General features: G+C 39.3%; 1 protein-coding gene across 3 annotated transcripts in view; it reads right to left on the bottom strand.

Moving 5' to 3' along the window:
* The window catches only part of LOC149185817 (putative mitochondrial-processing peptidase subunit beta, mitochondrial), an 84,029-nt gene that overhangs the window by 7,871 nt on the left and 49,242 nt on the right, over nt 1–26,916 (bottom strand). The gene's annotated exons all lie outside the window — the stretch shown is intronic.

Here is a 26,916-nt window from a genome sequence, read left to right as displayed (position 1 = left end):
GACTTCCTTGTAACTTCTAATTAACTAAAACAAATGTATTGTTCTACACTGCTGCACATAGAAACCACATCATTGCAAGTGAACATTTTCGCATTGCACAATGCCACACATCAACAAAGAACTCAGAGAAGGATGATACTATTATCCCACATAAGATTTGAAAGATTGTTTTAAATCTATGTTGCATGAGTTTCCTGGAGGCAGGAGCATTGGGAGCAGTGATAGGAGTATCTGGTATGGTTAGAAGTTTCACCCAAATTTGCAGGATGCAGCAGGTTGGAAGCAGCAATGATATACATTAAAAAATAACTTAAATACTTCGAAAAAAAAATTTAAATATGACATAAAAATGATTTTGGGGCATTTTATGGATTTACATAATATAATAAAAAAATATAATTCTATTAGCTAATATGATATACTTAATATAAAATTATTTTAATAATGTAAGTTCTAAATCTATTATATAATATTATTTTTTTCCAGAAAAGACATAATAAAAAAAAATATATATATATATATATATCCAAAAAACAGAATATACGTTGTGAGGTCCTATCCGGACTGGTCTATCCATTACATATAAACTATGACCATTTACAACTGCCAAATAATGAATCAACGATCTTCCAGCCCAGAAGAGAAAGACATTTAGTACAGGTTGATCAGGATTCAGAAATGATACTCCATGGCCTCCGTCTGTAGGCCACCCCAAAATTCATTTAGACTGAAAGTGCCAGGATGCAATTGTAGAGCTTCTTTAGATAGCCGATCCGCCTTTTCATTTAGTTCCCCATATATATGCTTGAAAGAGGTCCACTGAAAAGAATAACAGATATCATATTTCATGAAGAATTTGAGCAAGAGAAGGAATGTTTACTCCTGCCGCTTTGCAGGCCCAATCTATGACTAGTTTGGAGTCCCCCATGATCTGGAATTTATATACTCCCTGATGATTTGCTGAATAGAGAATGGTACAAAGAGCAGAGAACTTGGCCTTATCATTGGAGCCTCTTCCTGGCGTGTATCTGATATGAAAATATTGTTTTTGATTTAAATATAACACTACTCCCACTACACACTTAGAAGGAAATCCTTGACTGGCTCCGTTAAAAAAGCCCCAAGGAATTTGCTGATCCAAATTAGGCATGACAAGGATTCTGACTTTTTTGCATTTAGGATCAGTTCTGAATTCCTTGCACATAGTTTCAATGACTCGTAGAGAAATTTCTGCTGGAATGTGCTTGTCCCAGAAAGTGACTAAGTTCCAGGCCCACCAAATGACAGACAAAAACAGACAGGAGAACTGCAAAATCTTTTACTGCAGCATCCTGTAACCAGTCCAATACACAATCTGCCAGAGATGCTTTGTTCCACCTTGCCGAGACTGGGAAGAATGCATTCTTAACCAGGGCCCAGACCTGGGCTGCATAAAGACAAGATATAAACAAATGAGCCACTGATTCTTCTTTAATTTTGCACAGGGAGAACCCATTTGACCCAGCCAGACTCTTTTGAGGCCATTATCCCAAGTGAGAAGTATATTATTTAAGGCTAACCATAGCGTAATTGTTAAGAGCATGTTGAGTGGGCCTATTAGTTAAGAGCATGTGTTCCCCACTAAGCAGTCACAGGTTCAAATCCAGAGGTGGGTAGAGTATGTATGCCTTTGTAGACTTTAGCAGTCAAATCGCTGCGTGGACGTTAAAGACAAGATATAAACAAATGAGCCACTGATTCTTCTTTAATTTTGCACAGGGAGAACCCATTTGGCCCAGCCAGACTCTTTTGAGGCCATTATCCCAAGTGAGAAGTATATTATTTAAGGCTAACCATAGCGTAATTGTTAAGAGCATGTTGAGTGGGCCTATTAGTTAAGAGCATGTGTTCCCCACTAAGCAGTCACAGGTTCAAATCCAGAGGTGGGTAGAGTATGTATGCCTTTGTAGACTTTAGCAGTCAAATCGCTGCGTGGACGTGGGTCCCTTGTCCCACAAACAAATACACCAATTTGGTGTCTCACTTACCCATGAACTTAAAATTGGATTATTATTATTGTTGTTGCTGTAGTACATTTTAAAGGATTGGGATGTTTCCACAGAAATGTCATCTCCGGAAAAGGAGGACTCCATTTGGGCTTTCTATCCAACTTTGCCATGAAGCCTCCAGAAACAGAACTTTTCGACCAAACAAGACGATCCTCAACATCCTCAGAAGTCAGATAAAAGAGGAACACAGGAGACCAACGAAAGAGTCCCATTCATGAGATTCTTCCACAGCGAGCCCAATCTCCCGAGCAGATTTCCAAAACCCTACAGCCCATTCCTGAACAGGCTGGGCTTTCGCGCCGGCCAGTACAAAAATACCAGCATTATGGAGAGAAAATTTTAGGTTATGAGAGAATCTGTAATCATCCCCAGCTCCAATCCAAGGGCCATCCCCTATTTTTACGTTTTTCATTGTTGAAATATGTAATTAGGCTCGGTCGTCATAAATATGAAATGTACTCTTGATTCATGTATATTGTAAAAAGAAAGAAAAATTATTATTATTATTTTTTGTAGCATGGGTTTCATGCTCAAGGTCAATTTATTTGTAAGTCAGGCACCCATTGAGTGCTTCTAGGGTTTGTCTTCGAGTCAAGAAGTCAATAGAGTCATTGTCATATATGAAAGACCGCATTGGGTGTGTTGTATCATGTAAAAAGAATTTATTTGAGTCAAAATTGTGTCAAAAAGACCCTCCAAGACAAGTTGGCCTCACGAGAGGCATTCGACCTCATTTGAAGCACACACAGAAGACATGTGAAAGGGTAAGAAAAGAAGTTCAATCTTAAGGAGTACAAAAAGGCAAGCGAAGTTCTAGAAGGACGATGGAATCAAAATCTTTGGGTCTCTCTCTCTCATATGCAACAAAGTTCTGAAGTTGTGAAGTTTTTAAGTTGCATCAAGGTCGAAGCTATGAAGCTACATCTATGTCGAAGTTGTGAAGTTGCATCAAGGCCGAAGCTATGAAGTTGCATCTAGATCGAAGCCGTGAATCTGCTAGGTCGAAGTTTGTTGCAGGGCGTTGTGTAAGGAAAGTTCGTCAAGAAAAAACGTCGACTTCGTCTAGGAGGGGTCTTTGTCGAGGGTATTAGGTCTTGGAATTCGTCATTTGAAGATTCTATAAGACGAGAAGAATTCTTGTGGTTTTTCCTCTCAAGATGAGAGGTTTTGGCCCTGGTTAGCAGCCTATATTTTGTGTCCTTTTATCTTATTGATCTTCATAGTTTGGTAGCTATTTGATGATAAGAACACGATAACAATCAAGTGAAAGGAGAAACCAAATACAAGTACAACAAGTTAAGTAAAAGAACATCATAAGCAGTTATCAAAGTCAGAGAAATCACCCTAATTTGGCTGCCCTAGATTTCCCAACATGGTATCAAAGCTAAGGTGACATCAACAAGAAGAGGCAGCTTGAAGATCATACAATTGAAAGAAGATACACAAGGACTGAGCACAAGTAGACCATCAAGTAGGACTAAGAAGCATCAAGGACATCAAATCATCAAGGAATTCAAGAAGCATCAAGTAGGAGTACTCATCTCAAAGATCACATCATCACAAGGAGAAGAAGACCTCAAGGACCTTACCTCCACTCAGAGAAAGAAGGACCACACATTTGAAGCATTTTTGAAGTCTCCATTTTCTACATTCTACATCCGAAGGAAGCTAGAAAACGCATTACCATCATCATCAAAGAAATCAAGGTTATCTCCCTCTCACTGAAGAAAGGATCACTTTTCAAGCATACTTGAAGGAACACATCTTCATCAAGAAGGCATCCTCTATTATCAACATCATCAAGTTGAAGATATCATCATCAAGGACCAACTTCACTTTGACAAGTAAGTATCTTTATATCTATCAGGGCAGGAGGTAACTCCTCAAAATGAGATTGTCTTATTCATTTAGGTTGTCCATTATTATATACAAGAGGAAGTGACTGTTCAGTTTCATCTCCCGGTGACTTTCCATTTCCTCTATTATTTATTTACACTTATTTACAATTGTTCACCCTGTTGAAGTTTCTAAGTTTACTTAGTTAGAAACCCTTCATGCACTTTATCTGATTTATTCCTACCTACTTGTTATTTTTCCTTAACAAGTTATTTATAAGGTAAATACTGAAAATAAACACCAGTGCATGCTCAACATATTATAGATCGGCAACTAAAAAAACAAGAACAAACACACCATATGACACCATTATTTTTGGACTAATGTCCCCGGAAAAACCCAATGTGGGAAAACCGGTGTAGCTATCTGAGGGTTTGCTTATTAAGCAATATCAGAGTACAATCTGGGTGCCGAAATTGGCCTACCCAACAGAGAATTTCCTTAGCAGTAATACCTCTCTGTTTCTAACAACTCTACTGGCTAAAACCCCGGATAATCCTCCCGACAGCTACTCAGCACCAATCTGCCCCAAAAACCCCAGCGTCTGCCCAATCTGGACTGCGTCAGCCTCTCCTAGTCTAGTGTTGGCCCTGCGTCAGCTACATTGGCCCCTCTGGTGCTTTGCACAGCACTTAGCTGCCTCTGCGTGGCCCTGCGTGAGCACTAGTTGCTCCTGCGTCTCTCTCTCTGGTGCTCTGCTGCTATCCCGGCACTATCTCTACCTCTTTGTCTCTCTATACTCAATGCCCCTCTGCTACTCTCCCGATCACTGATTCTATCTCTCTTAGCAAACCCCACTCTAGAGAATAGAATCACTGATCACTCTAGTGTATTCTCCAAGTGACCCTCAAGCCTCCTCTTATACTTTTCCTGTTAACATCTCAACGGCCGAGATTAAGTCCCTAATCAACGGCTAAGATTAGATCTGGTTTGATCCATGTCTTTTGGACCACTCTAACACACATTCATATTAATACACATTAATATTTTATTTTCCCTAAGTTTAGACTTAGGGACTCCATTAAAAATATTAATTATTTTTATATCTCCTGATCTGTTTAGAATTTGCCCAAACTCTTTCTGGGTATTGGAGATCACCTCTCCACCAAATTTCGTGGCTAGAGCACATCCGATGCTACCCCAAATCAACACACCCAAACCCTATGATTAGGTGTCAACATTTCCCCCCTTAATCTGAAGGGATGTTGGTGAGTCCAAGCATCGTTCTGAATCTTTCAAGCTTTTCTCTTCCAAGCGCTTTGGTGAAGATGTCTGCAATCTACTCATTAGTGGAACAATGGCGAAGATGGATTCTTTTGGCCTCAACATGATGTCGAATCAGATGATATTTTGTATTGATGTGCTTCGTTTGATCATGGAACTTTGGGTTCTTGGCCAAATTTATTGCCGAGGTATTGTCAATCATGAGTGGAGTCGATTGTACTTGTTTTACCTGCAAATCTTCCAGAATTTTCTTGAACCACGCAATTTTTTTTGTTGCCTCGACTGTTGCCACATATTCTGCCTCTGTTGTGGAATCTGCTAGAATTGATTGTTTGCGTGATCTCCAGGAGACAGCTCATGATCCAAGAGTCATAGCATAACCTGAAGTAGATACCCCAGTTTCTTTATCTCCATCGAAGTCTGAATCAGAGTATCCAATTAAGCTTAAGTAGCCCACCTATGTATACTTGAGTCCAAAGTCTTGAGTTCCCTTCAAGTACTTTAGAACTCTTTTTGCAGCAGACCAATGTCCCTCACAAAGCTTTTGCATAAATCTGGAGAGGATTCAACCAGCAAACGAAATGTCTAGTCTGGTAGTAGTGAGGTAGTTGAGACTTCCTACAAGCTGTCTATACTTTGTTGCATCCTCAAATTCTTTTCCTTCAATGGATGTGAGCTTTAAGTTTTGTTTCATTGTAGTCAGAGGGTTGTATTTAGCGATGCCAAATATGTTCAACAGATCTCCAATGTACTTCTTTTGAGAAAGGAATATGGACTTCGGATGTTGAATTACTTCAATACCAAGATAGTAATGAACATACCCCAAATCAGTTATTTCAAAACCTTTCCTCAATTCCTTCTTTATGGATGCAATGTAACTCTCATTGTTCCCTGTCATCAAAAGATCATCTACATATACCACAAGATATACAATTGTTTTGCCAACTTTCTTGACAAAAAAAGTTGCATCATCAAGATCATAATGTTTGAAATTGAGTTTCAAAATATGCTCAGTTAGTTTTTCATACCAGGCTCGCGGTGCTTGTTTGAGACCATACAAGTATTTCACAAGTTTGCATACTTTATGTTCATGTCCTTTCACAGCAAATCCTTCAAGCTAGGACATAAAAACATTTTCTTTTAGATCTCCATTCAAAAAAGCAGTTTTTACATCCATTTGATGGACTTTCCAACAGTTCTGAGCTGCTAGGGCAAAGAGTGTCTGGACGGTAGCCGATTTTGTTGTGTGGGCAAAAGTCTCCTCATAATCGACCCCTTCCTTCTGTGCAAAACCTTTTGCCACAAGCCTAGCTTTGTGCTTGTCAAATGAGCCATCAGCTTTATACTTGTTCTTGTAGACCCACTTGCAGCCAATTGATTTAGTTCCTAATGGAGGATCAACCAGCTTCTAAGTGCCATTCTTTGTCAAGGCATCATACTCCTTTTGCATTGCTTCTTTCCATTCATCATGAGAAGCAACTTCTTTGAAGGAAGTTGGTTCAAAATCTGTAAACAAATTCAATTCACGATTATAAGAAACATCCATATCAACAAGTGAAACAGAGTCATCTACATCACCTCCATTCTGTCAGGTTGAATTTATAGTTTCTGTCTTTCCAACCTCATCAGGATGAACACTTTCAAGTGTCTTTGTCAGCCACTTTGGGGGACCTTTCTGAGATGGTTCAGGCTGCTCCGTTGATTGAGTTGGGACTGAATCAAGATTGAGTCTCCCAATTCTGTCAATCACATCACTCAAAGTATCATCCGTTGTTGGAGTTTCATGCGGGGGAGAGAGTGCTTCAGAAGAAGATTCCACAAGTTGATCTAGTATAGGAATCCCCCCTTCAAGATGTGGAATCTGATTATCAAATTCTTGAAATGATTTTGCATTTGCGAATCTATCCAAGCGATCAAGTTGCCGCTCAACAACATTGTCAGTTTTGGATGATTCAAGAAAGATTACATCTCTAGATACAACAAACTTTTTATTGACTTCATCATAGAGACGGTATGCTTTGGAGGTGTTTGAATACCCCAAGAAGATACACTTACGACTTCTTGCACCAAGTTTGTTTCTATGTACCTTTGGTATCAAGGCATAACATGTGGAACCAAAGACCCTGAAATGCTTTACCGAAGGAATGTGCCCATACCACATTTCATAAGGAGTCTTGTTTCTAATAGCATTAGATGGACATCTATTCTTTACATATACAGCACATAGAACTACATTAGCCCAAAACATCAATTTTACATTTTTGAAAAACATCATGGAGCACACCATATTTAAGATTGTCCTGTTCATTCTTTCAGCGACTCCATTCTGTTGGGGATTATAAGGCACAGTTGTTTGATGTTTGATCGCATGTTGGCGAAGATAGTTTTCAAATTCATTTGAAGTGTATTCTTTTCCATTATCAGTGCGAATAGAGCCAATATGAGATTGTGCATCATTTTCAATCCATGTATGAAAGTTCTTGAATGTTTGAAAAGCATCAGATTTGTTCTTCAATAAATAAACCCAACACATTCTGGTGTAGTCATCAATAAATGTCATCATATATTTATTCCCATTTGCAGAAGGAATAGGCATTGGACCACATAAATCTATGTGCTCTGGAATGTGAATCATGAAAACACTGTTTGCTATGCTTTCCTAGAATGCAAGCATCACATTGCTTAAGTTTCCTAGGAATTGTAGGCAAACCAGTATCACCATTTTTCTTCAACAAGCAGAGGCTGTCATAGTTTAAGTGTCCATATCTAGCATGCCATAATAAACTTTATGGAAACGTACCTTCTTCATAATGAGAATTGTATGAGAAATTTTGTGCACGAGCAGAGGTACCCTGCAGCTTGAGAAGCCTTTCTTCTTCTATCCCCGTCATGACAAGTGAGTGGTCTGATGCTTTTCTCACCTCAAGCTTGCCATCAAACATATGAATGGAGTGTCCTTGCTGGCAAATGTGGACCAAGGACAGCAAGTTTCTCCTCAGCTGTGGGAGATATAAAACATGATGCAGAAGAAAGTCTGGAAGACCAGGCAATTTAAGCCTAATTGTGCCAAGCCCTGATGGCTTGAGTTTTGATTTGTCTGCAAAGTATACTACTCCATCAACATTGTCAGTAAATTCTTCAAAAAAATCTCTTCTAAAAGTCATGTGGCAAGTTGCTCCTGAATCAAGTAACCAATCATTTTTCCAAGAAGCAAGTGAAGCATTAAATAAGTCTTCATTTACTCCAATATTACAGTGTGCCACAACATAGTGAGCGGATTCAGGTGCTTTACCTTTCTCTTTGTCATTAGTTTTACCTTTGGGTTGGTTTCTTTCCTGCTCAATTCTGTCCCAAGACAACTTGCATGTGGATGCATCATGTGATCCATCTCTTTTGCAGCGTATGCAGTGCAAATCTGACTTTTATCCTTGAGAGTGTCAGCCCCCCCCCTGCTTCTAAAATTTCTTCCTCTTCCTCTTCGACCACCTCTTCCTCTGGAAGAATCTTGAGCAAGATTCTTCTCTCTATGTGCAAGACACATAGCCTCTTCAGAACACTGAGGAGTTGCCTTCTTCCCAAAAGCTTTCTCTCTTTCAACGAATTTTTTCAAAAGGGAGTCAAAGGTAATATCTTTGAGGTTTCCATTTGCTTGTAATGACTCAAGATAATTTGAGTAAGTGGGATAAAGTGCCTTGAGAAAAGCTATCAGGGGAATGTCTAGTTCAACATTAGTGACTTTGATATCATGCATAATAGATTTTACTTCTAATGAAAGAGCAGGAAGATCATAATTTTGTAATTCAAGGCTGAAAAATTTAATCATGAATTGAACAACTTCAAGTGCAGAGTGTGAGTCATAGAGTTCCTTCAGTTTTTGTAAGGCTTCGAAAGCATTTGAAAATGGCAAAATATGGCGACTCACCTCTTCATTTACTGACGTTGCAATCAATGCATAAGCCTTGTTGTTCTTATTTTCCCAAATGGCGAATTCCTTGTGTGAGGTAGGCTGTTTTTGCTCTTTTGTCTGTGTGTCCAACACACACTCCTTTCCACAGCCCATTAAAAATGAGAGTGTGTTTGATTTTCTGAGACCATTCAGGATAATTTTCCTTCCCATTGAGGACCACTTCCACAATAGATATTAATGAGTCAATTTTAAAAAAAACCTGTGAGCTATAAAAAAAAAATATTTATGCTACCAATATATAAAATATTTTTACTTCTGCATGTAATAGCAATATCTTTAAGAAAAAAAAGTGCAATTCTGATCAAGAATGCAGTTCTGGTCAAAAATGCAGTTCTGGTAAAAAAAAATCATCTTCCAGCATGGCTTTAAAGGACTCCATCTTCATAAAAATCTTCAGAGATTCTTCACAGTCTTCTCTGCAACTTTATAATACTAAGGACCGAGTACCCAAATATTTCAGAACCAATTACTACATATTAATTCTAGTATCTTGTCTTCAGCCTTCGAAGAGGCTTCACAATAGAAAAACAACAAAAAAATACTAAATGAGTTTAAAAGACTGTACAGGCTAGACATAGGCCTGCAACATCAAAACTAAAACCACCAGTCTGCTTGCTTGTTATGTGTTTATAGTAAGCCTCAGATGTGAGAACCAAGACTACTAATAATAATAATGGCATTTGCAATTACAATGATTTGGTGAGGAACCGCAACATCTCCAAGGTGCCTCCCCACGCCTTCATTCAGTTCGCAGCTCCGGGTGCTGTGAAGCAGGCGGTGAAGCTCAGTGAACGTGGGAAGCTCATATTCCGAGGTTGTCCTCTAAATCGCAAAGAAGGAAAGAAACTCCCCTCCTTAGATTTTCTTCTGTTCAACTTGAAATCGGTTCACTGCTGAATCTCAATGAATTCGCGGTGGCCTGGAAAGCACCCACTTCTGGTGTAACTGATTGTGGAGTCGTGCTGGTATGCGGGCGGTATGGTGGTATGCGGAAGCAGCAGCGTAGTCGTGCTGCGTATGGGAGCGAGGTTGAAGAAGGTATGCAGGCGATATGGTGGTATGCGGAAGCAGCAGCAGTAATACAGTGAAGTCGTGCTGCGTATGGGAGCGAGGTTGAGGGGAGAGGCCGAGGGGCTACCAGCGATACTACTAGGTAGCAATTCAATGAGATACCACCAGGCCAATGGAGGGTCGGAGGATCGACTGTTCGGAGGGAATAGAAAACGCCAGGAGCAGGAGCAGATGTGTCAATGCTGCAAAATAGGCAAAACATAGGCAGAAGTGAGTTACAAGGGCAGACTGGAATGCCAAAAATGGAGCTAGCTCTGATACCATGTCAGGCCAGGAGGTAACTCCTCAAATGAGATTGTCTTATTCATTTAGGCTGTCCATTATTATATATAAGAGGGAGTGACTGTTCAGTTTCATCTCCCGATGACTCTCCATTTCCTCTATTATTTATTTACACTTATTTACAATTGTTCACCCAATCCCTTTGATTAGGTGTCAACAATATCTATGTCTGAATCTACTATCAAAATGACTTCATTCTATAAGGAAAGCAATAAACTTGTTGGGTCATCAAATTTCCTTGCATGGAAGAAGAGGATAGATTTGATCCTCATAAAGAATGAAGTTGTTGAATATATAAAGGGGCTCCATCTCGAAACCATCTTAAAGCAAGCTCAAGCATTATCAAAGTATATGAAAGGGGAAATAAGGGCTCAAATAATCCTTATAGAATCAATCAAGGATTCACTCATCCCTTATGTAGCAAAGATGGAGACATAGAAAGAGATCTATGAAAAGTTGGTAGAATTGTTTTCCGTAAGCATGCAAAAGAAGTTATATCTTTGAGAACCGAGTTATACAAGATGAAGGTATCAAAGGAAGAAGAGACATAGCCTCATATCTTATGAGGGTGTCAGAAATAAGAGACCAACTACAAAAGTTGGGGGAAATAATGTCCAACAAAGAAATGACCACCGTTGTGCTCAATGCACTACCCAATGAATGGGGTAATTGAAAGAAGGAAGCTACTCCATTCAATGAATTTAGGTCATTATGTAAATTTGAGGAAACTAGGTTGAAGGCAAAGAGCGATGTTGGATCAAATGAATAAGTTCAAGCATACACTGCCATGGCCAAGAGAAAAGGAAAGTTTGGTCCTCATAAAAGGAAGAAGATCAATATGTCAACAATACAATGTTATGAATGTAACGAATATGGGCACTTTAAATGAAATTGTCCTAAACTTAAGAATGCCAACAAAAAGAGAAAAGAAAGAAATGAGGCCCATGTCACTGAAGAAGTGGAAGAACCTGAAAAGAAGAAATCAAAGGAGGAAGTGAAAGATCTCTACTATGACTGAGATAATCTCCTTCACTTAGTTCTTTTCAGTTTTGTAGAAGATAGCAATCATGATAGGAAGCATCTCTAGCATTAAGATGCATTAAGAATTGAAATAGAGATGACATTGTCATAGAAGCTTGAAAGGATAGTTGAAGTAGAAGTCTACATGGTTGTAGCAGTCATCATGATAGAAAGAAAGTAGTTCATGGCATCTCCATTAAAAGCATATAAGGACAACCATAGTAGCAGTATGTATGGTTGGAAGAAAGTCATCTAGCATGATAGAAGATAAAGAAATCATCATACATCATCATCATTAGGAAGGAGCATTTGCAGGATGAGGATAATCAAGATCCTCCATTGGAAACTTCATTAGAAAGTTCACCTCTACTTGGAAAAAGAAAATGTCTCACTGATAATCTATGGTCCACCTTGTGTGGGATCCACTGGTAAGGTATGATGACAAAGATGTGCAGCATGTTGAGTTGTTTGAAGTACTTTCATCTTCAAGCAAGGAAAAGGAAGTTGCTAGAAGGAAGTCTAGATGACCAAAGAAGGAAAAGGTATGTATATATTTGATAGATAAAGTCATGTCATCGTATGGTTGCAGATAGCATGGTCGAATGTTCGATTTCATGAGCATGATCAAAGAAGAAGGATCCTTTCCATTAGAATGAAGCATAAAGGCATATAGATAATGTGCCTTGAACTCTTCTACATATCGATAAGATGAAATCAACATAATATGACCACATATGGAAGATGAGGTGGTTGATAATGATGGTTCCTATGATGAGGAAATTGTGTACGGAAGTTCTTGAGAAAGCAATATGCGAAGAAAGGAAGAAGAATTCGTGAAAAGATGCAACTATAGTAAGATAAGATAAGTGATCAACATCCAATGACTAGAAGAATTAGCTATGACATCTCCATAGAGAAGGTATGAAGACCCTTGATATTGTATGTCTAGGAGATAGAGTCATACATGTGCAGATGTTGATGTTGCATAAAGTTGATGTCATGATGAAAGGCCATCATAAAAAGGTAATCTTGATTTAATGTTAATTTTTTATTTTTGAAAACATTTGGTTGGGTTGTTACAGGGCTACCAAAAGTGAGTTGTAGATGTCACCTACAACTAGTATTCATGTGATTGGATGGAATATCTTGAAAGAAACATGACTTGGAAGAGGTAGTTGTATGAAGAAAAGCCAAATGTGGACTAGAAGATCACTTTCCGATGAAGAGAAAGATGGCATGACTATTGGTTCAACCCTATGATTCGTTGAAGGAAAGTGATGGATGGTCAATGCCCTACAAAGAAGATCTATAAGATGAAGGCTCCATGATGAAGAAGTTGAAGTTCATGACATCGAAAGGAGAAGCCCTACAAGTAGCTGATAATACCATGATCTCCACCAAAGAGCAGAGAGTTGTTGTTGGAAATAAGTCCCTAGTTAAGAGGGGGCTTGAGTATATTCTTTTTATAGGAACAAGTATATCCTCCCTAGTTGAGAGGGAGAGATAGACACATCATTCTTCTCTTCATGTTATGAAGAAAGAACGGAGGATTAGGTAAGCATCTAAGATTGACTTCGATACTCTTTGAGGATGTGGTAGGGCATCCAATAGCCAAGAGTAGTCGAAGAGGAAAATCCTTGAAGATGTGTTATTCCAAGGCAGGAATTGTCCTAAAAGGATAAACACTTTGAACACCTGTGTGGGGTATGTGCCTTGAGAGACAACGATTTAGGTGTCTATAAATCATTGGTCTCACCAGCATTGTGCTTTGATCTTGTGGAGAGATAGAGTTGTTAGTCAAGGCCTTGCTATGTGACAATGTTGGTTGATACGATGAGATGCAATGTGTGCATGCATGTAGGTTCCACCAAGTTTTGGGGATAAGGGAGGATGGGAGGGGAGAGATGCATATGGGGGTTGTTGGAATATTCAACAATACTGAGGGGGGTTGAACCAGTATTGAGCACTTTTTAACAATTTCAATCATATTATGTAAACATTAAATAATGAACAACACCATTAAACAATGCATAACATCATAGGAAGTACACACAACTTTTTAAGGTGGAAACCCTTCTAGCAAAAAAACCACTAAACGCTTTTAATATAAGTCTTAAATATTACATCAACAGGAAACTCCAACTTCCAAGATTCTCCAGCAACTACTAGGAGGCTCCAACCTCTTGGTTTTATCATCTCCAACTGATTGACTTCGATACTCTTTGAGGATGTGGTAGGGCATCCAATAGCCAAAAGTAGTCGAAGAGGAAAATCCTTGAAGATGTGTTATTCCAAGGCAGGAATTGTCCTAAAAGGATAAACACTTTGAACACCTGTGTGGGGTATGTGCCTTGAGAGACAACGATTTAGGTGTCTATAAATCATTGGTCTCACCAGCATTGTGCTTTGATCTTGTGGAGAGATAGAGTTGTTAGTCAAGGCCTTGCTATGTGACAATGTTGGTTGATATGATGAGATGCAATGTGTGCATGCATGTAGGTTCCACCAAGTTTTGGGGATAAGGGAGGATGGGAGGGGAGAGATGCATATGGGGGTTGTTGGAATATTCAACAATACTGAGGGGGGTTGAACCAGTATTGAGCACTTTTTAACAATTTCAATCATATTATGTAAACATTAAATAATGAACAACACCATTAAACAATGCATAACATCATAGGCAGTACACACAACTTTTTAAGGTGGAAACCCTTCTAGCAAAAAAACCACTAAACGCTTTTAATATAAGTCTTAAATATTACATCAACAGGAAACTCCAACTTCCAAGATTCTCCAGCAACTACTAGGAGGCTCCAACCTCTTGGTTTTATCATCTCCAACTGAAAGGATGCGTCAACACCCTGTATTTACCAACTCCAACTAGAAGGATGCACCAACACCCCAATTTTATCAGCTCCAACACCCTACAACATCAATCTACTGCCCTAGCACCACCTTGCCACCCTGAAGTGTTCGTAGGCTCCAACCTAAAGGAGACTCCAATCCCCACCTTGCACCACCCTGCCACACTACTCAGCACGCTAGAGTTTCTAAATCATACTTTGATACAACAATTGTCTTCTGTTATATATATATATATATATATATATATATATATATATATATATATATAATGATGATAATTGTAACAATGATTAGTTTATTCCCCGGATGCGGGTGATAATGTGGACGGGACGCGCGTTTAATGGAGGCCACATGCCAGCCATGCGCTGTCACAAGGGTAACGCATGCGAGAAGACCTGTCTTCGGCCGCTAAGGAATAAATGGATTGATATTTTCCAGAGGCAATTCAATGCTCTGTCCGGCTCTTTGGTTCGAATGGAGAGTGCAGTAATGGCGGATGGGTTTCGAGGTGGCGGCAGGGATGTTAAAAGCCGCGGTGGGTTGGCTCTCTGTGCGCCGGTTCATGCTCAGTGCATGGTTCTCTGTGCGCCGGTTCATGCTCAGTCTATGGTTCTCAGTGCGTCGGTTCATGCTCAGTCTATGGTTATTCAGTCTATGGTTCTTGCCGTCAGGGCCGATTCGCTGACTGTTTTGGGTAGTCCTAAGCCTGGTCGGTTACTCAATTTCGAGTTGCGCTATATTCTTGGTGACCCTGCAAATATGGTTAGGCCTCGACAGCGAATGCTCAACCGTCGAGGTTCCTCCCGTGGCGGGTCTTCGCGCCCTCCAGTAGATGCTCCTTATCCCCATTGTTGCCACTGCTATTGCCATCGAACCTCTGAAGCCAACCCCCTTCAGTCTAGCCAATTTCTGGACTCAAGTTCTCCTGATTCGGCTTCCACGCCTGCCTTCGGTTCTGCCATTTTCAATTTTAGCAGTTCTCTGAATAGACCCCGAATCAGTGCCCATGTGTCGGTTCTCTTCCTCGAAGACTCTCCGGATGGTGGCGACTCTCAAGACAGTAGGGGGAAGCATCCTGCTGGCGGCTCAGAGAATGTCATGAAGAAGCCTGCGGATGTTCCAGAGAATGTCTCTAATCGCCCTCTGGCTCAGGAGGCGACGACCAGCAAAGGGGACGACGTCAACATGGACACTGCTCCCACTGCAGCGGAGGTGGAGGATTATGGATGGTGTCGGGTGGTCGAGGAGGCGCCGGACGAATAGCTGCACATCTGTTTGGACTCTCGGCCTCCCTCGCTGCTCAGGTTTTGTTTTGGTCTTATTGTTCATGTTATGTTGGCACATAGTCTGTTTATGGTATGTTGGTTCAGGGATGGGTCTGTCCTCCCTGCGCAGGATTATGCTGAAGTTCTGTTGGCGCCCCTGCGGGGGATGTAATGCTTTGGTCTGGTGCCCCTGCGAGGGTTGCTTATTTTTGGTCTGGCGCCCCTGCGAGGGTTGTTTATCTCTGGTCTGGTGCCCCTGCGAGGGTTGTTTATTTTTGGTCTCAGCTGTTCCAAAGTGCCACAACAGGCCTCTGGTTCTTTTTGTCCTGAAATGATGTAACTGTTTTCTTGTTCCTGTATATAATAGATTAGTTTTAACGAGAAAAAAAAAAAAAACAATGATTAGTTTATTAGTAATTAGTACTAGATAGGCATGTCTAAATGGGACATGACCTTCCATGAAGAGGTACCTGCCTAGGGTATATAACCAAGCCCTCATTCTCATTTATAACATCATTCTCATTCATACCTTTTGATATATATTCTTGTATCTCAATGGAGATCTTTATATTTCAAGTCTTTTGAAGTATTTAACTTGAAGTATGAACTTTGTTCGTTACATTGGTATCAAAACCACGTTGGCTAATCACCCAACCTTTGGCCATTAAGTCTCTGACAACCTTGTTTTCGCCACAATTAGAAGCGTTTCGCTACCAAGCATTTGAGATTCTCCATTTTATCGTCAGAGGCCCTTGGCCATAAAATTATTTAAATATAGAAAGAAAGAAAAAAATACATATATATATATATATATAAAAGGAGCGAGAACCAAACAAACAAACCAAAAAAAAAAAACTTGTACATAAAAATAAAAAAGAAAGAAGTTAAAAAAAAATACATTAAAAACAAAAATTATTCAAATAAAAAGAGAATTAAAAATAAATAAAAATATATTAAAAAAATTCAAAGATTTAAAAAAAAATAGAAATAAGAAGAGAAGATGAGTCCTAATCAACAATAACGTATATTGAATACCCATGAATTCATAAAAATTGCAAATTATGTTGTCCAACATGTGGAAAATTATTTAATGCAGAGGAATGCCAAGATGGTGTACTGATGCAAATGACAAAACAAGAGGAAAAACTTGCAAAACGGGAACAAAAATTAATAGAAAAGGATGAGGAAATTTTGTGTCTAAAGGACCATAGCCAAAAATCACTTGTGAAGGTCAAGAAGTCCAAGGAAAGAAAGAAAAAATTTGAAGAAGAAAAAGAATATATTGAGAAGAAATTCAACGAGATTCTATTAGAGAAGGAAGAAGAAAACTAGCGCTTAAAGGACATGAATCAAAGGTTATTAGAACAAATTAACTGTTTAAAAGATAAGAAGTTTGAATGACAAGGTAAAGTCGACTCGGAAAATGAGGAACTCTTACGTCTCAAAAATCATAATCAAAGTCTACTCACTCAAATTACAAAACTTAAAAATGATAAGAAATCATTGAACAACAAACTAGAAGAACTCAACACAGAAAACATATCTAAGTCTTCAGACGTAGCTGACCAAATTGAAGAAAGAGGAATGAATACTAATCCAGTCAATATCGGAACTCAAGAAAATGACAACCTAGTTGAAGGCAAAACATATTCAGAGGTTGTAGTTTAGACGATGAAAAACCCAAGTGAAGATTTTGTAACCAACTTGACGGCATCAGAACCTAAAAGTAAAACATATCTAAGTCTTTAGACGTAGCTGACCAAATTGAAGAAAGAGGAATGAATACTAATCCAGTCAATATCAGAACTCAAGAAAATGACAACCCAGTTGAAGGGAAAACATATTCAAATGTTGCAGTTCAGATGATGAAAAACCCAAGTGAAGATTTTGTAACCAACTCGACGGCATCAGAACCTGAAGTAAATCAGAATCTTGCCTCACATATGATAAGGGAAAGACAAACCAAAAGAACTCCTTATCTACACCCAAATCACAAGAACAGACATCTCAATCAATCTACGAATTCGTATCACTCAGAACATAAACAACAAAATTATGTTCCGAAGAAAAATGATGTCAGCACAATCCAGTCTGACGATAACAAGTTATCTCAGTTATCAAGTAATTGTCAAGTTTCACAGAAGATTAATTTAAGATGGTCTGATCCCTTCTCAGTGCGACAATTTTGTTTATCACTTAGAGCATCATACCAACTTGTATCAACAAAGATGACAGTTTAGAGACGAAAAGAGATTCGAAACCGAAAACCAGATCAAGCTTTTTCATCAACAAGCTTTGAGGACAAAGCTTTTTTACGAGGAAGGCAATGTTATGAATAAAATATATATAAAAACAATATAAATATAAATAATGACGATAATTGTAATAATGATTAGTTTAAAAGTAATTAGCACTGAAGAGGCATGTCTACATGGGACATGACCTCCCCTGAAGAGGTACCTGCCTAGGATATATAAGCAGGCCTTCATATTCTCATTCATACATTTTAATATATATTCTTGTATCTCAATGGAGATCTTTATATTTCAAGTCTTCTAGAGTATTTAACTTGAAGTACGAACTTTGTTCGTTACATATTCCACACTAGGTAAGGACAATCATTATCATGGGTGAATTTGATGCATCTTTTGCCTTTTGCCTTTAATGCTCTGTTCTAAGGCCTGGGCAGAACGCAAAATTCAGAAAAAGGCCAAGGGTTGAATTCAGTTTTATTATTTTGCTATTCTGTGGGCGCTATTCACTGATCAAAGATCTAACCTAAAGGTATTTCGCTGGGAAATGACTCTTTCTAAGGTCTGATCTTCGGCCTATGCTAAAGGTTATTCATTGTGTCTTCTTTGGCCCCTTTCAGGCCTATCCAAATCTGAATTTTAAGGCAAATCCGAACTGTTCTGACTCACTCCTGATGCTAACGTCTGAGGCATTTTGGGCTACCTCAGAGGCCAAACTTTGGTCCCCCCCTCTGAGGTCATATCTCTGATACAGGGGTGCAGGTCCTGAGGCTAAATCTTGTCCTGAGGCAGGGAATCACTTTAATTGATTTTCTAAGGCAGTCTGAAAAGCTTTTGTTGGCGATTCTGAGCCCTAATCCGAGCCTGTCTGAGGCATCTTTTGTTGGTTTCCTGAGGCTATTTCGTTTGGGTAAATGGCCAGTTCTGTGGCCTAATCCACATTGAATATGGAGCTTGATTTCAGTACTGTTCTAGGGTTTCTGGACATAAAAGATTATATTTTTGTGACTGGTTTTGTGGTTATCCTAAGGCAGCCGTGTTCAGATGTCTAAGGCCCTCCAAGAGAGGCTTGCTAAGCATCCTGTGGGTTAATTCGGACCTGATCTGAGGGTCACTTAACCCACTGTCTGTTATAGCTTCAAGGGTTTTGTTTTGGCCCTGTCTGAGGCCTAAATTCAGACCTCTGTGGACTGCCAGTCTAAAGCATTGAATGCATTTATCTAAGGCTGATCCGAGTTCTGGGCTGAGCTTTTGGAGCATATTCTTATACCTCTTTAGGCCTGTCCAAGGCACTTCTGTGGCTGATCTTGTGAAGGCCTTTTAAGGTGCTGATTGAGGCCTCACTCTATGAGAAGGTTTAAGCCCTAGTCCAAGACTGAATCTGAGGTTGATATACAAGAACAAATCTGATCCGTGTTCACAGTGGAAGTCTGCTATCTTGAGTCAGAATTGTATTTCTCTTCAGGTCATTGCTGAGGCATCTTCGAGGCAAGATTAAAAGTCATGGTTAAGGAGCAGCACTTATTGAATTGATAGCTGTAGCAGAGGTGAAGTTTGGACCTATTTATTGAAGGCATCAGTGACATCATAAAATATTGCAAACAGAGGTATTATTTGTCTGTACTGTGTTATGAATTTGAGTTATAATTCATGAAGGTCTGTACAAGAATCATAGCAGAGGCAGTTCTGAAGTTTGAAAGTTTGACAAAGTCTGGCATACTATTGCACATCATTAGCATACATACAGCAGTAAGGGTTTCATCTCATCATTAGGCAGAAAGTTCGATCAGAGGACAGAGATAGTAATGCTATTGCTCGAGTTATGTCATGAGTGAATGACGAGTCAGTTTCACTGCTCCTAAGGTTTGAACAGAGAAAGAGGTTTACTGGTATGAAAGTATTGATGACCTAGGACTTGTGATTGGAAAGTGTTGTTGATGCGGCTGTTGGGTTGAGGACCTATAGGCTGCACCCATTAGACATTGATATATATGTTACAGAGATTAGTGCTGCTGCCAAGCATTTCAAAAGCAGTAATATATTGCTAGTTGTTGGAAATATGGTAGCCATGGTCGGTATTTTCACCTTCAGAAGAAATGGAAATTTTAAATTAATATTTGCCTCCTAAAATATTCAAGTTCACCTCCTTTTTTTTAGGTCGGCTGGGCCCCCTAAGAGGCACCCATTCAACCCCCCCTTGAAGACTATATAAAGGAGACCCTCTCTCCTCATTTGACACATCAAATTTGACTTGGTTATCTCTGATTCAGTGAAGTTGGGAGCAGAAAGAGGGGGGCGAAAATCTGGAGGGCTTGGACATTGGTTTGGAATTTCTCTTGTTCTTGGGTATTGGTTTGGCTATTATCTTGATGGTGGTTCTGATGTATTAACGAATATTGAACTCTCTCTCTCGTAAGGAATAATTTCTGGGTTTTTGCCTTGTGGGTTTTGCCCTGGCCTCAAGGCCCCCAGCCCTCAGGCCTAATTTCTGTGTCTCTTGTCTCTTTGTCTCATGTTTATTTCTACTGCTCTTCATGTTTATTGGTTGATATTTTTCTTCTGTATAACTGCTTAATGATCTTCATTGAATGCTACGTGAAACTAATGCTAACTGATCATTGGAAGTAGTTATCTGTTGATAAAAAAATTAATTCTAGCATGTGCCCTAGAAAATCAACATGGTATCAGAGCCAATCAAAGAGCAGTTAAATGGATAAGGACGAATTTATCTCTGTGACTGTGATCCAAGCTGATCAAGTTCTTATGGAGGGTTTCTAGGCTGTGTTCTGGTTATGATTTTCTATGGTTATACTGTGGTTCTGGCCAAGCTATTACAGGCTAAAGAAACAGGGCTGAGTCCCTTGTGATGGCTCGAAGAGAAGGCCAAGACTAGGCCGAGGTGTCCTAAACTAGAGTGAAGTAATTATAGTGGCAAACGTGTCTGAGATAAACAAGGGTCCAAGCTGCAGAGGTCTCTGATTTTAGGCCAAAAATCTCAGAGGGATAAGTGCCCAGAACTGAGGTCTGCATCTAAATTCAAGTAAGTTTGTCATCTAAGAGTGACAAGATCAAGATTGAAGTCCAAATAAGAAGCTTAAAGTTCTGTGTTCTATGCAAGAAAGGACAATTCAATGCAAAGTTGTGATTAACCCGAGCTAATGAGGTCTGGGTTTCCTGAAAATAGCCTCTCTGTGGTGTTATGAAATTATGCAAGCTTCTCTGTGTCTTTTTATCCTCTGTGAAAATTGCAGACCTGGAAAGACCTATGAGGTACTTACTTCACTGTGAAACGATGTAAACCTAAGGCACATTGTACTGTGGAATTACACGAAATCTGAGGCATATAAGTCATCTCTGAGGTGTCCAAATTATTGACAAGTCTGAAGCCTGTGGAAGGGGTTCAAACTTCGAAGTTTGTCCGAGCTATGGAGAAAAGATACTAGACCTATTCTCTGAAGTATGACTAGAAGTCTGAACCTAGTCATAATTTGAAATTGATCCTAAAATCTGTGCATCTGTCCAAACTAGAAAAGGATCGAAGTCTGCATAATAATTCGAGCTCTGTGATGGAGTTCAGTATGAGCATCCAAGCTCTGTGATGTGATCCGAGCCTCTGTGACAAGCTTAATCCGAAGTTTTATGATTCAAAGCATGATACCATTCAAGGAGATTGAACCTAAGCTACCTTCTGTGTTCTCTCTAAGTGATCCGAGCTCTATATATGTGGCATTTATCTCTGCTATATGGGCATGGTGTGCAAGCTCCTATGATATGAATTTCTATGGCATTTATGTGAGCTTCTCTGTTTGGTATGCAAGCTACCTGTGGCAACTCTTTTGCATATACTCTAAATCTCCCACTCTCCATGAAATCCATGCGATCCTGTGGATCCTTCTATCCGGCTATATATACTTGTGGAACCATGCAAGTTTATGAAAATCTGAACCTAATCAAGCTCATTACAGTGATATCATTATTCCTCTAATAAAAAGATCCAGTCCAGTCATGTGAATCTCTGTGAATCAGATTTTACTCTCTCTCTGAGATTCATCTCTGTGGCATCATAATTCGAGCTCTGTGATGGAGTTCAGTATGAGCATCCCAGCTCTGTGATGTGATCCGAGCCTCTGTGACAAGCTTAATCCGAAGTTTTATGTTTCAAAGCATGATACCATTCAAGGAGATTGAACCTAAGCTACCTTCTGTGTTCTCTCTAAGTGATCCGAGCTCTGTATATGTGGCATTTATCTCTGCTATATGGGCATGGCGTGCAAGCTCCTATGATATGAATTTCTATGGCATTTATGTGAGCTTCTCTGTTTGGTATGCAAGCTACCTATGGCAACTCTTTTGCATATACTCTAAATCTCCCACTCTCCATGAAATCCATGCGATCCTGTGGATCCTTCTATCCGGCTATATATACTTGTGGAACCATGCAAGTTTATGAAAATCTGAACCTAATCAAGCTCATTACAGTGATATCATTATTCCTCTAATAAAAAGATCCAGTCCAGTCATGTGAATCTCTGTGAATCAGATTTTACTCTCTCTCTGAGATTCATCTCTGTGGCATCATAATTCGAGCTCTGTGATGGAGTTCAGTATGAGCATCCCAGCTCTGTGATGTGATCCGAGCCTCTGTGACAAGCTTAATCCGAACTTTTATGTTTCAAAGCATGATACCATTCAAGGAGATTGAACCTAAGCTACCTTCTGTGTTCTCTTTAAGTGATCCGAGCTCTGTATATGTGGCATTTATCTCTGCTATATGGGCATGGTGTGCAAGCTCCTATGATATGAATTTCTATGGCATTTATGTGAGCTTCTCTGTTTGGTATGCAAGCTACCTGTGGCAAATCTTTTGCATATACTCTAAATCTCCCACTCTCCATGAATATCCATGCGATCCTGTGGATCCTTCTATCCGGCTATATATACTTGTGGAACCATGCAAGTTTATGAAAATCTGAGCCTAATCAAGCTCATTACAGTGATATCATTATTCCTCTAATAAGAAGATCCAGTCCAGTCATGTGAATCTCTGTGAAATCAGATTTTACTCTCTCTGTGAGATTCATCTCTGTGGCATCATATGCCACTCCTGCAGAAGTCCTGTGACATCAAGATGATCCAAGTTTTGCGTTGATGAATGATGATCCAAGTCCTATGCTGATCCAGATCCTGACCGCTCAAGCCAAGGATGAGCTTCCTCTCTGAACTCTCTAAGGTAAGTATTGTCATCTCTCTGTGATTATTCAAGAGAAATGATCCATGACTGTCCAACATGCGAACCTAAGGAATCATATCTCAGATCAAGATATCCAAGTATGGCAATTCACCATATTATTTAAGAAAGGCCGAATCTAGTAAAGTCTGATGTAGCCTGAGTATACCAAATCCCTTGTAACTTGACCAGAGAATATTGATGACGAAGTCGATCAGAAGTCTGAGAAAAGGACCGAGTCGCTAAGTAAGGCAATCAACTTCAAGATGATTGTGGCATCTATAGATTAAGGATAAAATCAAAAATCTTTGAAGACCAAAGGCATATCTCTATGATCTGAGAAGTCTGAAAATAGTACGTGTCTTTTTATATATAAGCATAAGCACAGTTGAATCAGCCGACCTGATTGATCTGATTGAGCCAACCTGTCTAATCTGTCATATTTATTATAATAACAAATAAGGAAGGCCACTGATTTCGAATCTTAAATGCCACTTTGGATAAAATATTTTTTAATCGAAAAATCTACGGTATGTGAAGTTTGAACCCTAGCTAGCTTCAGAATTTGATCAAGTACAAACCCAAGATCTGTTGACAAAATCCTAGTTGGGATGTCAAGGATTCACCTCCTGTTATGCAAGATTTCAGAACCCCTGAGAAGTTGCATTGAAATAAAGTTTGTATAAAAGTATGTAGGTTCAATGTGTTGCGATGGGTGGCTCTGTAAAGGACAAGTCTCCAAAATAGCTTCTATTAAAGGATTTCTTGATTTGTTGCATGCATTAAATGCAAGCAAAGACAAATAATAAAAGGGCAAAGCCTGAAAGTCTGATCAATCTATTGCTGAAGATTTGAGTGTTGATGAGATTGCATTACTGTTCAGTTTCTCATCATGATTTGAGTTTGCAAAACCCTAGTAAGGATTTGAACAAGAAAGCCCTAGGGGTTGTGAAACCCTAGGATTGCCAATGATGATGAAGTTGCAAAAGGAATTGCAAGGATGAATGTTACTCAAAACCCTAGGAACAATTGATGAAGATAAGCTTTAGGAGATCATGAGCGTTCAGAACCCTAACCAGTCAATTGTTAACCCTATTTATGATTGATGGATTAATTGCTTCCGCCTAAAAAGGAAACCCTAGCTCCTAAAAGATTCGACATCGTGATGATGAGGTTGATTTGCAAGTTGGATGCACGAAGGTTAAAAGATTGAGAGGGAGTTGTCATGACCTCAAAAGATAAGTATCTTGTATTTCTCTTACTGTTTTAATCATTATTGACATTGAATTGTTTATGGTTTGTAAACCCTAGGTAGGGTTTGGAAGAAAATCTAAGGCGTATGGACCAAATCTTAGAACTGATTATGTTTGTTTGGAAGAAGAAACCTTAACTTCTTGTTGATGATGATATGATGATTTGATGATGTAGATTTCTTGATGATGACTCGATGATGTAGATGTCTTGATGATGGATGATGATTTGATGATGTAGATTTCTTGATGATGACTTGATGATGTAGATGTCTTGATGATGATATGATGATTTGATGATGTAGATTTCTTGATGATGATATGATAATGTGTATTTCTTGATGATGATATGGAATTCTTGATGATGTGGATTCCTTGTTAATGACATGGACTGCTTGATGATGTGGACTCTTTGATGATGACATAGATTCCTTGATGATGTGGATTTCTTGTTGATAATATGGACTTATTTGATGATTGAACTCCTTGATAATGTGAACTTCTTATGATATGGACTTCTTGATGATGTGAAATCCTTGCTTTTGATGGTGATGTGGACAAGTTCAACTCTTTGATGATGATATGGACTCCTTGTTGATGATATGAACAAAGTTAACTCCTTGATGATGTGAATGAAGTTGATTGAAGATCAAGCGGGCGCTAACACACTCTCAAGAGATAAGCACTTTCTTGATTGTTTCTATTATTATTTATGAGTTTCTTGTCTCTCTATGTTTGTTTGTATTTGTTCTTCCATAGCCTCCTAGTGAGAATTACATGTACATGATCTAGTATGTCAAGGTTGTGGCAATCATTGTAAATATGGAAGAACAAAGTTACAAGAATACTCGTGATCAGTTGGGCTTTGGACTCAGAGGGAGCACACAAGTTTAGCCTAATTGAAGCATGTTTTGATCCATGATTATAAGAGGAAGTTGATTGAAAGATTGGAAGTATGAACCTGATGAAACCCCTGCTTAGGTAGTGGCATAATGGACTGTGAGTCCTTGGACACTTGCTTGAGGAAAATTTGAAGAAGTTGTGTAACTCTGTTGCTGATTTGATTAATCCCTTTGATTGGTTCGTTGAACCACCTGATACATGACATTTCTATATTTTGGGAGTTGTGTTGGACTGAATAACATGTATGTTCCTACTACATGTAGCACAGTTGAAGTTGGAAACGTAGCTGATTTGTGAAGTGGTTTGGCTTCGGATGTTGTTTGCTAATCTATTGTATCTTGTGTTGAAATTAATTATGGTATACATGTTTGTCGATGTGCAAATTGCCTGCTTCTGTAAGAAGCCACTTGTTGTCTGTTGATTTCGACCATTGTTGATGATGCTTGTTTCTATGAGAAGCCACGTGTTATCTGCTAGATTCAACCATTGTTGTTGATATTATTGTTAATGCCTACTTCTGTGAGAAGTCGCTTATTGTTTGATGGATTCGACTATAGCACACTTTTCTGTTGCTAAGCAGAGTGTTGATATTTGCTTCTATGAAAAGCCACTTGTTATCTGTTAAGAAGCCCCAGCTAAGGTTGAACAAATAGTTGTATATTGTTGTCTACTAAAATGTTTGATAAAGTAATGGAAACCACCATGGCTACTTGTTTGTTGTTGAGTTGGTTGTTGATGATTATGTGAATGACTAAGAATCCCATTGGAGAGAGAGATTTCACTAATAGCAATGAATCTTCCTTAGGTTGTAAGTCGAGACACCTATGGATTGGTCGGGAAGATTGCCACTCCCTTAGGCTATGGGTCGGGAGACCAGTGAGTCTAGTCAAGGAACTTGGTTTCTTAGGCACTGAGTTTGTGATCTCTCAATTAGGTTGTGGGTCAGGAGACCTTGTTTATGGTCGAGGATTGAGATAGGGATTCCTCCCTTAGGTTGTGGGTCGGGAGATGTACCCTATGTATATGACTGAGATAGGGATTCCTCCTTTAGGCTGTGAGCTGGGATACCTTGTGGTCAGGGAGATGTACCTTGTGCATATGATTGGTTTGGCCTCAATGATTGATCCCACGGGTTAGTGGGTTACTAACTTGGATGCCATGGGGTTGTGGATTTTGGGATATGTTGGATACTATGTACCTTTCTTTATGATTGATGATCTCTCCCTTACGCTATGAGCCAAGCGACCTATGGATTAGTCAGCGAGATTGATAGTGACAGAGAGACTTGTACTTGATCCAAAATGGATCCTAAAAACCCTCTAAGTCTTCAAAATTAAAAAACTATCGCATGAGAAAAACCTTTACAAAAGGCATATTACACTATCGGGCAAGAAAAAACACGCAAAAATGGTGAAGACAGAGCCTATCGGAGGCCAAAACAACAATGCACAAAAGTCGCCGGATCTGGCCGATCAACGGTCCAGATCTGATCAGCATATTGCAATCAGCGGTGGCAGGCGGAGTTAATCGGGCGCGGCCTTATGGAAATCGCGATGGCGATCAAGCACGATTAGACGAGGACTGTCGATCAAGCGCGCAGATCTGACAGTCCAGATCTACCCGCACTATATCGCATCGCTCGTATG

Source organism: Pinus tabuliformis, chromosome 3_1, assembly GCF_031772625.1.
Source record: "Pinus tabuliformis cultivar Carrire ecotype Pingquan chromosome 3_1, CPIR1, whole genome shotgun sequence".
In the NCBI taxonomy this organism is placed as follows: domain Eukaryota; kingdom Viridiplantae; phylum Streptophyta; class Pinopsida; order Pinales; family Pinaceae; genus Pinus; species Pinus tabuliformis.
Note: the sequence above shows the minus strand (reverse complement) of the source record. Positions and strands in the feature narration are given on the sequence as shown.